The sequence below is a fragment of the Carcharodon carcharias genome, chromosome 19 (genome assembly GCF_017639515.1).
Source record: "Carcharodon carcharias isolate sCarCar2 chromosome 19, sCarCar2.pri, whole genome shotgun sequence".
NCBI classification, from domain to species: Eukaryota; Metazoa; Chordata; class Chondrichthyes; order Lamniformes; family Lamnidae; genus Carcharodon; species Carcharodon carcharias.
Window position 1 is genome coordinate 54528723 of NC_054485.1, and position 13061 is coordinate 54541783.

Here is a 13061-nt window from a genome sequence, read left to right on the forward strand (position 1 = left end):
TCCCAGCTCGGTGCCCATCCATCCATGGTGAGGAGGGATGTCCGAAGTGACCTCACGTCGGCGCAACAGCTGCCTGTCGTCTCTGCAGGCTCCTCTCAGGGTGCTCCGGATGTGGGCAGGAGCTCCTCCGCCCCTCTGCCAGCGACTGTGGCATCCGATGAGGCTGCGACAACTGGGGAGATGCCAGCCGTGGAACTGGACGCTCCCTCCTAGACGGGGCCATCAAAGGCTTCACAGGCCAGAGGACTTCTGCCAAGGTCATCGAGGCCAACAGGACAGCACGGTGGGCAGGCTGTCTCAGATGCCAGTGCCAGCGAGGGGACAGCACCTAGACATAGCAACCGTAAATGTAAATTTAAGGCACCTTAGGCACACCGCAGGTTTCTCACTGGTGCTTTTATATTGGTCATAGTAGTTTATTGAAGACTTGGTATGATGTGCAACACCATTTCTTTTGGTTTGCGAGGTTACATTTGTTATCTCAATAAATTTTGACATGTTGCCATACCTCAGGGTGATTCCTTACTTCTGCAAGTGGACGGGAACCCATGATATTATGAGTGAGTTGTTTAACATTGAGCTTTATTGACAAGGACCTTACTTAATATTAGTATCCAGGCAGATTTTGCTTTCAGGTATCGAATATGGAGCCTGCAGCCCTGGCGTGTGTTGGAGGTCCATCTGTGGTGTGCTAGCTGAAGATTCTTTGGATTAAAGCCTCCCAGATGTCCCTGCCTCCCTGCAATATGCCCGGGTCAGTGTCTACCCCCTCAGTGTTCTCCTGTACATGCTCATCCTCGGACTCACTGCTGGACTCATGTGCAGCCGGAGCAGCTGCGTCAACGTCTTCCTCATCCACTGCAGCCCCCCTTTCCAGTGCTAGATTGTGGAGAGCGGAGCATGCAACCACTATTAGCGACACATGATCTAGGGGTACTGGAGTGCACCCCCTGAACGGTCCAGGCATCGGAAGCGCATCTTGAGAAGACCGATGGTTCTCTCCACCACAGCCCTTGTGGTGCCGTGGCTCCTATTGTACCGCTGCTCAGCTTCTGTTCTTGGATGGCGGGGAAACATCATGAGGCACCTTCTGAGGGGATAGCCCTTGTCACCCAGCAGCCATCCATCCAGCTGAGCCAGATCACTGAAGAGCCCCGGCACCTGGGAGTGTCTAAGGATGTAGGTGTCGTGGGAGCTGCCTGGGGACCTTGCACAAACTTGTAAAATCAGCATCCTGTGGTCACACACTCTCTGCACGTTCATGGAGTGGAAGCCCTTCCTGTTGACGAAGGCACTGGGCTCCCCTGCTGGTGCCTTGATGGCCACATGTGTACAGTCTATTGTACCCTGGACACAGGGGAAGCCAGCAATGGCCACGAAGCCTCTCGCTCACTGTATGTGGCTGGCTTTGTCCCAGCGGACGTGGATGAAAGCCAATGCATGCCTAAACAGAGCGTCTGTAACCTGCTTGACACAAGTGTGCACAGCTGATTGGGAGACACTGCAAAGATCACCCACCGAGCCCTGGAAGGAGCCAGAGGCATAGAGGTTGAGGGCAGCTGTGAGCTTCAGAGCCACTAGCATGGGGTGTCCACCCACACAGTTTGCGGAGATCTTAGGGCCAATTATCTGACAGATATAGGTGACTGTCTCCCTTGAGAGACAGAGCCTCCTTTGGCACTGCACCTCAAACATATTGAGGTAGCTGCTTCACTGCCTGTATACCCTGGCAGCAGGATAGTGGTGTCTTCTGCGGCCCCTTCCACCTTTGACTTCCTATTGGCCCTGTGCTGCTTGTCTAACTCAGAGGGCAGAATTTTCCCATAGGCGTGCAGGGGTGGGCCCCGCATGCCAATGCGTAAAATGATGCGTGGTGATGTTGGACGTGCATCCTGACGTCATCGCATGTCATCAAGATTTTTCAGAAGGCAGACACGCTATGAGTTTGGAGGCTCGCCCGCCATTAATTAACGGGCCAGGGAAGGCCCGTGAGGCAGCAATTCAATACGATTTTTCACAGCCCGTGCGATCTTCAGGACTTCGCATGGGCACAATGGACAGGTGGGTAGGAGGCGTTTGTATAAACCTCATCCACGGGTGGGGTAAGTGGGGTGAGTTGGGTCACGAATGTTGTCTGTCAGGTATTCAAGTGCCAAAGTTACTTATACTTGCCTGTGAGAGCAGGAATACTTCAACACTAATACCAGCTGCTTGGACACCTGTCCTCCCAAAGGTGGCTCCCCTGGAGGCTGAATGTGCATTACACTCCTGGCCTCCTCCCCCTTCTGGCCCTCCCTTCCTCTTCAGAGGAGGTGCCTCCAGTGGAGAGCACAACTCCCATTTTCAGGCTAAAGGAAGACTTCCTGAAAGCTGCAGGCCCCAAAAAAGATCTTTTACTCCTGTCCAAGCAGCTGGTATGAGTGTTGAAGTATTCTTGCTCTCACAGGCAAGTATAAGTAACTTTCGCACTTGAATACCTGACAGACAACATTCGTGACCCTACTCACCCCTCTTAACCCGCCCGTGGATGAGGTTTATGCAAACGCCTCCTACCCACCTGTCCATTGTGCCCGTACGAAGTCCTGAAGATCGCACGGGCTGTGAAAAATCGTATTGAATTGCTGCCTCAAGGGCCTTCCCTGGCCCGTTAATTAATGGCGGGCGAGCCTCCAAATTCATAGCGTGTCTGCCGTCTGAAAAATCGCGATGATGCACGTCCAACATCACCACTCATCATTTTACGCGTTGGCATGCGGGGCCCACCCCTGCACACCTATGGGAAAATTCTGCCCTCTGAGTTAGAGTCAGGCACTTTGGATGGTTCTGACTTACTAGAATGGTTACCCAGGAAAGTTTCGAGGGATTTAAACCAGTTCCAACCCCTGGCCATGTATACTACTGACACCTTCAACTCCCTTGTGGACCCCCCCAGTCAAATCCCCCCCTTACCCCCTGACTATCCTCCCCCAATCATCCAACTACAGACCAACCAGACCACCCCTCCTGACAACCTGGCTACTCCCCAACCTCCTGACTACCCCTGAACCCCGCAACTCGCTCCCCCAACCTTCCGACTCACTCCCCCAAGTCCCAACTACCCCCCGGCCACCTGTCTACCCTTCCGACCCTCCAACCCAGATCCCCTGAGCCTGGACTACCCCACCCTGATCCCCTTCCAACCACCCCTGACCCACCCTACCTCCTCATCCACCTAGCACCCTAGCCCTCACCCACCCACCTGCCGCCCTATCTCCTCACTCACTTACCATACACACTTACCTTCTCTCTATAGTTTCTCAAATTGGCTTTAGGACCTTTAAACTCTCTACTTACTGGAATATGACAGCTAGAGCCATAAAAAGGTGTGACTTTAATGATGATTCTCTCTGCTGTTCCCTACACTGTGAGTTTGGAAGGAACCTTCATCGGAAGACGAGCCCCAAAAGTCATAGGAAGATAAGTAGGTAACTTTTTGTCTGATGTGGGTTGGAAATAAGGATTCCAAATCAGCTTGGAAGCTCTGGGCCCTTTAATATGTTTCAGTGTCATTGGTTTTGGGGTAGATATTGGCCAGGACAATACCTTCCCTGCTCTCCTTCAAAATAGTGTCACAGGATCTTTTACATCCACCTTAGTTTAACATTTAGTTCAAATGCCAGCTCTTCTAGCAGTGCAGCACTTCCTCAGTTCTGTACTGAGATGTCAGCCTACATTTTGTGCTCAAATTGCTGTGCGGAACCTAAACTTAGTGATTTCTGACTGAGAGGCAGCCCTGCCCAGTGAGTCACAGCTAAAAACCTGGGCTTCCCCCGATCTCTATTGCTCAGCCCCATAGCTGGCATTGGAGACCCTGCTTAAAGAGTGCTTACGGTTGACAGCCTACTTGGCGATTCTTCAATTTAATCTTCCACCCTGCACCACACGGTTGATGCTCTGAAGAGCAAGCTGATGGAGTTGAGAATAAGCCAAGAGTTCTTGGCTTTTCAGAATCAAATCCCAAAATGTTAATGGCATTGTCCCACTTACAGCTATGTGTGAAGTAGGAGTAGGGGTGGCAGCAGGTTAGAAACCTGATCATTGCAGCGGTGGGGTTTGCCGTGATTGTTTAACTCAGACTCAGCATTAGCATCCCACATCAAGGTCTCCATGCCATTCACATAGTACAGATATGACGACAGCCTGTACTTGTGTAAGGATCTCTATTTAAAAGGACTCGATTACACATCTTCACATCCTACACCCTGTAAGGACTCAATTTCATTCTCCAAGTTTCTCTGTCACTGGCACATTTCTTCTGGTGGTGCAACGTTCTGTTCCAGTGCTTCCTTTTTCCTCAACCAAATTTCTCTCCATTCCCCCCCACCCCCGACCACACTGCGGTTGACAGGGCCCTTGACAATGTCCATTCCATTTCCCACACTTCAGCTCTCATTCTTCCTCTCACTCCCAAAACCAATATGGGATTCCCCTTGTCCCCACATTCCACCCCACTATATTCAAAGGACCATTCTCTGACATTTCCACCACCCCGGTGTGATGTCACCGGCAAAGAACACATCTTCCCTACCCTTCCCCTTTCAGTATTCCAAAGGGACTATTTCCTTTGCATCGCTCTGGTCCACTCTTCTATCTAACCCAAACCTCCCCTAGGTCACCTTTCTATGCAAGCACAAAATATATAACATCTCCCCTCCTATCATCTCTCTTCCCACCATGCGAGGCCCCTTTCAGGTGAAGAAGCAATCTTTCAAGTGTCATCCCCAGTACAGGCATGAAGATATTTCAAATTTTAAAGCTTTATTCTAAAATGAACACAACAGATTTTAAGACGGCTGACAACATATCATGTGCTAAAACAGAATTACCTGGAAAAACTCAGCAGGTCTGGCAGCATTGGCGGAGAAGAAAAGAGTTGATGTTTCGAGTCCTCATGACCCTTCAAGTTCTGTTGAAGGGTCATGAGGACTCGAAACATCAACTCTTTTCTTCTCCGCCGATGCAGCCAGACCTGCTGAGTCTTTCCAGGTAATTCTGTTTTTGTTTTGGATTTCCAGCATCCGCAATTTTTTGTTTTTATCTTTTTGTTTTTATAACCTTTCATATGACTTTGACAATATCAGGTATCGGCAATATCGGCTCCAGACAGATTTGAAACTCAAGCAATTACCGAATTAAAATACGGACAATCACAATCTCTGCACTTGTAAAATTCACAAGTACCTTTGTTAAAGATGAACTGTCAACAGAACCACACTATCACATATCAGCTGATTCATCTTTTTGCTTCACCATGGACATAGAAAGGTTAAAATTCAATGGGTTTTAGCTGAATATGAAACGGATCTCAACCTTTCATTGTCGTGGCTACTCACCCCAAACACAAAAACCTTGGCTGTCTGAAACTCTTGGGGTATGAAAGGCTACAACATAGCCCAACCCATGACATTTTTTGGAAGAAGGACTTTGAACTTGTCACTGGTCATATGGTTAAGGCAGGCATGTTTGTTACTTGTTCTTTTTAAAAATAACAGCGGCAGTTTTTCTAAAACAGATACCACCTGAAACACTATCTAAAAAACCATCAAACCAGCTGCATGATAACCATGCAGCCAAGGGAAAACAACTATACCTTGAAAGTGGGAGAAGGATTCTCCCTCAACTTGTTTCATCTTCAAATTCACCCGACAGCTGAGCTCTTGGAAATTCAACTACAAAAAGCCTCAAAACTTACTATGAATCCTCTGCTTTACAAGACCTCCATTCCACTTAAAGCATTAATTCATCTAAGAAACTATAGGCCTGTTATTAAATATATTGTAATAATTTCTATCTGTAATCATATTGCTTTTTTTCTTCAACTGTATCTAATCATTGTGTGCATGATAGTATATGAGACATCATGTTTAAAACCTCTGGGGCAAGTCTGTCATCATAAATAATCTTCTGTATTTTCAAATTCACAAAAGCTTGCTGTTGGAAATTATTTAAATTATGAAAAGCCACTCTGAGAGTAAGAAAACACAATACACTCACACGTAAAAATATTTTTAACATGGAAAATAAGAAAACACATAAAATCTGTTCATGATGCAAGTTAGTATATTGTATTTGCTGCTGACATTATGGCCTGCTCTACATTTGGGGGACCAAACACAGAGCGGGTGACCACTTTGCACAATGTCTTTGCTTTGTCTGCAAACATGACCCCATGCTTCCAGCTGGCAGTCATTTTAGTTCTCCAACTTGGTCTCACTCTGACATCTCCATCCTCAGCCTACCACAATGTTCCACAGAAGCTGAACACAAGCTCAAGGAAAAGCACCTCATCTTTCAAGGAAAAGAGTATTTGAGGAACTGGATCTCAAACCCCAGACTAAGGTCATGGTTTAAAGGGCAACATTGATCCCCACCCCTATATGCTTCGGAGTCTTCGACAATTGACAGCAGCACCTCAAAGCATTGGAGAAGTACCACCAGCGGTGCCTTCGCAAAATCCTCCAAACCTGGTGGCAAGAAATGTTGTCCAACAGCAGCATCTTCTCCCAAGCCAACTTGCCCATCATTGAGGCACTATCACTCAAAACCAGCTCTGCTGGGCAGGAACATGTTGTTCATATGCCTGACACCACATTCCTGAAGCAACTTCTCTACATGGAATCTAGTCACGACAGAAGACTCCCAGGATGACCCGGAAGATGCATCCTCAAAGCACCCCTGAAGATGTCAAACATACCCACTGACTCATGGGAGACCCTGGCTTGTAACCAACCAATGTGGAGAAGGCTCATTCGGGAAGGCAATGAAGACATCGAAGGATTTTGTCTGGAACATGTAGAGACAAAGTCAAGGCATCAGAGGGAGTGCACGAGCCTCCAAAAAAACCCATCTACTCAAACCTTCAAGAATCATCTGCCCCAAATGTGGCAGAGTCTGCAGGTGGCACATTGGACTTACCAGCCATCTCAAAATCCATTGAACGGGAGTGAAAGCAAATCATCCTCAATTCTGAGAAACTGCCTAAGAAAAGAAGGAGCTGGCCCAGCTCAGTGGCCTATATATTCAGTGTACAATTTAAACCGGGTGGAGCAAAGCCTTGCCTTGGAGGCGAAGGCCCAACTGAAATGTAGTCAGGTGCTCTCCAGTTCTCAGCTAGCAAGGAAATGTGGGTGATCCATGAGAAGGAAGACGAAGAAAGGGCACATGGAAATGGGGATCTTGTGCTCTCCCATAATCCTTTGCTTACCACCCCATGTTCGCTCCTGCCCCAATGACTCTGTCATCTGTTGCACAGGTACAGGCAGGCCAGCTTTGGCAGGCCCCTCACAGGCTTCAGAATGCAGAAGACATCTACCATGGCAGGGAATGTGTAGGATTAAATCAACATTTAGGTGATTAATTCAGTTTTTGACACGTACGTGTAGTGGAACATGAAAAACCCATGTTTGGAGCCATTTGCTCAATGTGCGGCACCATTTCCTGGGATATGATCCAGACCTTCATGACATGACTGCCACTATAATGAGCCACAAGTAGCCTCCTCCAAACCTGGGCACTCAGGCCTAGTCTTCCACATCTTCCATCTCTGCGGCTAGAGAAATGAAACATGGGAGCCAGTGAATTTACTGGGAAACCAGGTTAGCCCTTTCCTTCCAGCTCTCTAACAGAAAAGATTTTGCTGAAATGAGAGGCATGTTGAAGCTTTTCCTCTTGCACTCATCAGGACAAATTCAAGAATGCCAAATTTCAAATGATCACTACAATTTATACTGCAGGAGAAAAGGATCCTATTGGTTGTCAAGTTGGCTCTGATTGGCCAAAGTGTTACCATGGAGAAAGCAACAAGGCTCCCCATTTCTCCCCAAGCCCGCGGGTAATTCAAAAAATGTGCAAGCATTGAATATATTCCTTTTCTTTGCAGAGAACAGCATTCAATGGACTGCCATTGCTCTCAACTCCACCACCAGTATCCTAGTATGCTGGGGGCTACCATTGATCAGAAACTGAGTTGGACCAGCCGTTTAAATACTGTGGCTACAAGGGAAGGTCAGAGGCTGAAAATTCTGTAGCAAGCAACTCATCTCCTGATCCCCAAAGCCTGTCTAGCATCTACAATGTGCAAATCAGGAGTGTGATGGAATACTCTCCACTTGCCTGGATTAGTGCAACTCCAACAACAGTCTCAAGAGGTTCGGCACCATCCAGGACAAAGTAGCCTTGTTTAATCAACATCCCATCCACCACCTTAAACATTCACTCCCTCCACCACTGGAGTACAGTGCCAGCAATGTGTACCATCTACAAGGTACACAGCGGCAAGTCACCAAGGCTCTTTTAACAACACCTTCCAAACCCACGGCCGCTACCATCTAGAAGGACAGGGGCAGCAGACACATGGGAACACCACCACCTGCAAGTTCCCCTCCAAGCCACTCACCATCCTGATTTGGAAATATATCACCATTTCTTCACTGTCGCTGGGTCAAAATCCTGGAACTCCCTCCCTAACAGCACTGTGGGTGTACCTAAGCCATATGGACTGCAGGGATTCAAGAAGGCAGCTCACCACCACCTTCTCAAGGGCAATTAGAAATGGGCAATAAATTTTGGCCTAGCCAGCAATGTCCACATCTCAAGAATGAATATAAAAAAGTTGCTATGAATATGGTTGGATGCTGTAATGGAAACCTTCGGGTTCTCAAACGTTGGTTTTTGTTCGGCTAAGTAGCCGTTTCATTCTTCTGACACCCCTTATATTTTTTTCTTAGTTGTGTAATTACAAGAAAAAACTTTAGGAATATCACACACCTCTTTGATTGTCTTCAGCCACAATACAAGAGGATGGGCATCATGCATCATGCTTTACAAAGCGCTTGTTAGATCACACCTGGAGCACAGGAAGAAGTTCTGAGCATCACAGCTGAGGAAAGTTATATTGGCCTTGGTGGGGGTACAGTGTAGATTTACCAGACTGATACCTGGAGTCTAAGGTTAAATTGCAAGGAGAGATTTCACAAACTAGGATTGTACACCCTGGACTTCACAAGGTTAAGGGATGATTCGATTGAAGTTTTCAAGTCATTAAGGGAAATAGACGGTGTAGGTTGAACTTTGTCCATTTGTTGGGATGTCTTGGAATAGGGGGTATACTCTAAACTTTAGAGCCATTCCTTTCAGGAAATTAGGAAGTGTTTATTCACAGAGGGTGGAAGAAGTTTGGAAAAAAGGATGATACCAGTCTTCTACAAATGGCAATTGTTGCTCAATCAAATGCCAATTTTAAATCTCAGATTGATAGATTTTTGTTAACCAAAGCATTAAGTGGGGGGGGTAAAGGCAAGTTGTTGATCAATCATGATCTCATTGAATGGCAAATATGATCGAGGACCTAAACGGTCTATTCATGTTGCTGTGTTCCAGTCACACAGATGAAGTCTCCCCAAAGGCCTGGAGCTTTGTCATTCAAGTTGACTGCCTCAAGATACACAAATACAGAAGGCTAAGCCACAAAGTACCACAGAGCTCCTTTCCAATGGATAATGCAGCAGATGGGAACCATAGCAACCCTGCCATTTTCGTTGTTCATGCTGACTCCAGTTCAATTGTGCAGGTGGGATTATTACGAGTTAACAGATTGTGTGACACTGTAGCAGAGTTGTACGGCATCCAGTTACGTATCTTGTCTGTAACCCAGAAGCTCAGTAAAAACCATTTATGTTTCAATCCATAGGGCCACACAAATTACTGAGTCAAATGCTTTTGTCAGGTCAATAAATACAATGAAGGTGTTGTTCTTGACATTTTATTTGGCTTTTTCTGGCAACAAAGATGCAAGGTGGCATCGGCAGTATAGAAAACTAGTCACTGTTATAATATATAAAAGGCAACAGCCGCTCGGTATACAGTTTTGCCCCACAAACAGCAATGCAAGAATGATTAGATAATCTGTTTTAATGATGTTTGTTGAAGGGTAAATATTGGCCAGGATACCAAGAAAATGCTAATGTAAAAGCAAAATACCGTGGATGTTGGAAATCTGTAATTAGGAAACAGAATATACTCAGCAGGACTGAAAGTATCTGTGGAGACAGGAACAAAGGGCAGGATTTTTTGTTTGGGATAAGGTAAAAGGCAGAGTTGAGCTTTCAGCTTCTTAGCTGGCCCACCACATGACCATTTAACAGCCTTCAGGAAGATTTCTTGCCCCCGTAGTGCCATCAGAAGCAGTGGACACTGCTGGCAGTCTCAGAAGCGGGGTATACAGTGATGGAACTAGACTCGTGGGTACTTCTGGGTTCTCGTCAGGGCCAGGCTGGCAGGCTCAAGTGGGAGGGGTCGGTGAGTGGGAATGCCATGGCAAATTACCTTGGAGGGGCCTCTGATGAGCATTGGAACTTGTGGGGAGGCAGTGGCATAGAGTTATTGTCACTGAACTAGTATTCCAGAGAACCAGGGTAATGCTCTGGGGACCAGGGTTAAAATTTGAATTCAGTAGAAATCTGGAATTAAAAATGATGACTGGGAGACCATTGCCAATTGTCGTAAAAACCTATCTGGTTCACTAATGTCCTTTAGAAAGGAAATCTGCTGATCTTACCTGGTCTGGCCTACATGTGACTCCAGACCCAATGCAATGTGGTTGACACTTAAATGCCCCCTTAACAAGGGCAAGTAGGGATGGGTAATAAATGCTGGCTGAGCAGTGACACCCACATCCCATGAACAAATTCAAAAAAGGAGGCACCTCTCCTTGCCTGACCACCTGGTTTCACCTGACAGGTTGAACAGATGGTGCCAGCCTCCCACATTGTGGGTAAAACCCCAGTAGTGGTGAGAGGAGGCCTTTAAGTGACTATTAGACATGTCGCTAGCTGCTGGTAATATTGCAGTGGGGACAGGTGGAGGTGGGTTGGTGGCAGGCATGGCACTACTGCCAATGTGCATTTTTACACCCCACCCCCAACCTTGCTGCCATTCTGTCCCCTGGGAGCCAGAAAATTCCAGCCCGAGTTAATGTTACAGGTGGACCATGAAAGGTAATTGGCCTGAAACATTAACCCTATTTTTTTCTCTCTCCGTAGATGCTGTCAGGCCTGTTGAGCATTGCTAGCATTTTCTCTTTTTAATTAAATACCCATAGCCTTCTTTGAAAAGCACTGTGGGACCTTTTGTGTCTACCCAAGAAGCTAGACAGTGCTTCAGTTAAACATCTCATCTGAAAGACAGCACCTCCGACAGTGCAGCACTCCCTCAGTACTTCACTGAGTGTAAGCCGGGTTTCTGCAATGGAGCTCAAACCCATAACCATCTGATTCAGAGACAAGAATTTTAAGCCTACTTAATAATTACCTAATAGTTTGTCCACTGAGTTAAACGTCGTATCTTTTTATTCTTGGGTAACAGAGCATCATATAGAACAGAAAGAGACTGTTTGACCCATTATGCCTGTGAAAATGTTCATGTTAATGTTTTAGAGGTAATCTGAAAAAGCTATTCAATTAATTTCATTCTCCTGCTCTTTCCCTGTTGCCTTTCAAACATTCTTACAGAATAGAATCAAACAGAGGCCTGTTAACAAGACTTCAAAGCACTCACATCTATTACTAAAACAGTTCTATTTATATTGAAATAAGCCACATGACAGGCTGCTCCCCTTGGAGGACCAAAATCGTGGCTCATGTTGTGAGCCCACATTGTTAGTAAATTTGTGCACCTTCTGTTCTCATACCTTAGGAACCAGCGAAGGGCTGCTTCATCCATCAGACTGAAGACAAGTAACAAAAATAAAATAAAAAAGAGAAATGGAAATGAAATGCGCGGAGGAGGAAGGGGACAAAACTTCAAAGCATGTGTTCCTGGACTATTACTTGGATCATTTTTGGTTGCACATTCCAAGTTTTAGTGCACTTTTTGGAAAGATCTAAGAGGTAAATTGCACACACTGTCTGTTTTTTAAATAATAGTTATTTTTTTCCCATTTTCTCACAGACATGCAGGCATTAAAGCTTCCAGCAGTTTCATCAGCTAATTGTCCATGTATCATGCTAATAGCCACTGTTTAGGGGCAGCTTCTGCTAGTCAGTGCTCACTATCATAGTAAACATGACCTTGGCCTCTCTCCTCGCCTCTCCATGCCACTCCTACCCATACCCTGCAGTTTAGTGGAGGCAGTTCCAGTGCTACACACAGTGGTTGGAAATTCTCCTGGGAATTATGATGAATGTATAGTTCATGATAATGTTTAGAGGTAATGTTTAGTTTTGAGAAGATTAAAGTTTAACTGCAAAAAACAGGATAAATGCAACTAAAGCTTAAAAGGTTGCAGCCAAATTGACTTGAGGGGGTTAGCACCTCAGAAGCTAAAAGCCATAAAACTCCAGCTTAGCTGGAGTGCTGGAGATGTGATGTTTACACTTGCAAAGAAATGCAGTGCAGAGAGATGTTTTGTTTTGGGAGTTATAATTAGTTTAAAAAGATTCAGTGAACCATAAAAGGCTACGTCATCATGGAGGTGGGTGGAGATTAAGAAGGTTCTCTGATTTCAATTTATCTGTGTTTGCTTAGAGAGAGGGTTGGTTGCAGTTTGGACCTGATGTGACATGCAGCTCACAGAGGAGCCCTGGGAGCTGTTAGCACTCTTAAGGCAACTGGGACTCAGAGAAGCCCTGGGAGCCAATCATCGCTTGGCGCAGTCAGGGAACTGGACTTTGGAGAAACCCAGGGGCAGTGCAGCTTAGTGAAGCTAGTGTTCTGCCAAAGAGCTGCAGTGTGCTGTAATTGGAAGCGGGAGTGTAGTTGTATGAATCCCATAGAATATAGTCTCAGGAGAAGAGATTGAACCATCAGAAGGGGAGCAGTTGTTGGGGAAGTCTGAGTCAGAACGGCTTTTGAGGAAATTGCGAGGCTAGATCTTTGAAAATGAATAGTTGGAATTCATCATAAGAGATACAGAATTATAAACAGATTTTTTTTTGACTCACAGTGGTGACTGATCAAGATGATGGGTTGCTGAGAAATCCATGGGATATGTCTTGATCTCATCTTCCATTTAATATGCAGTGACA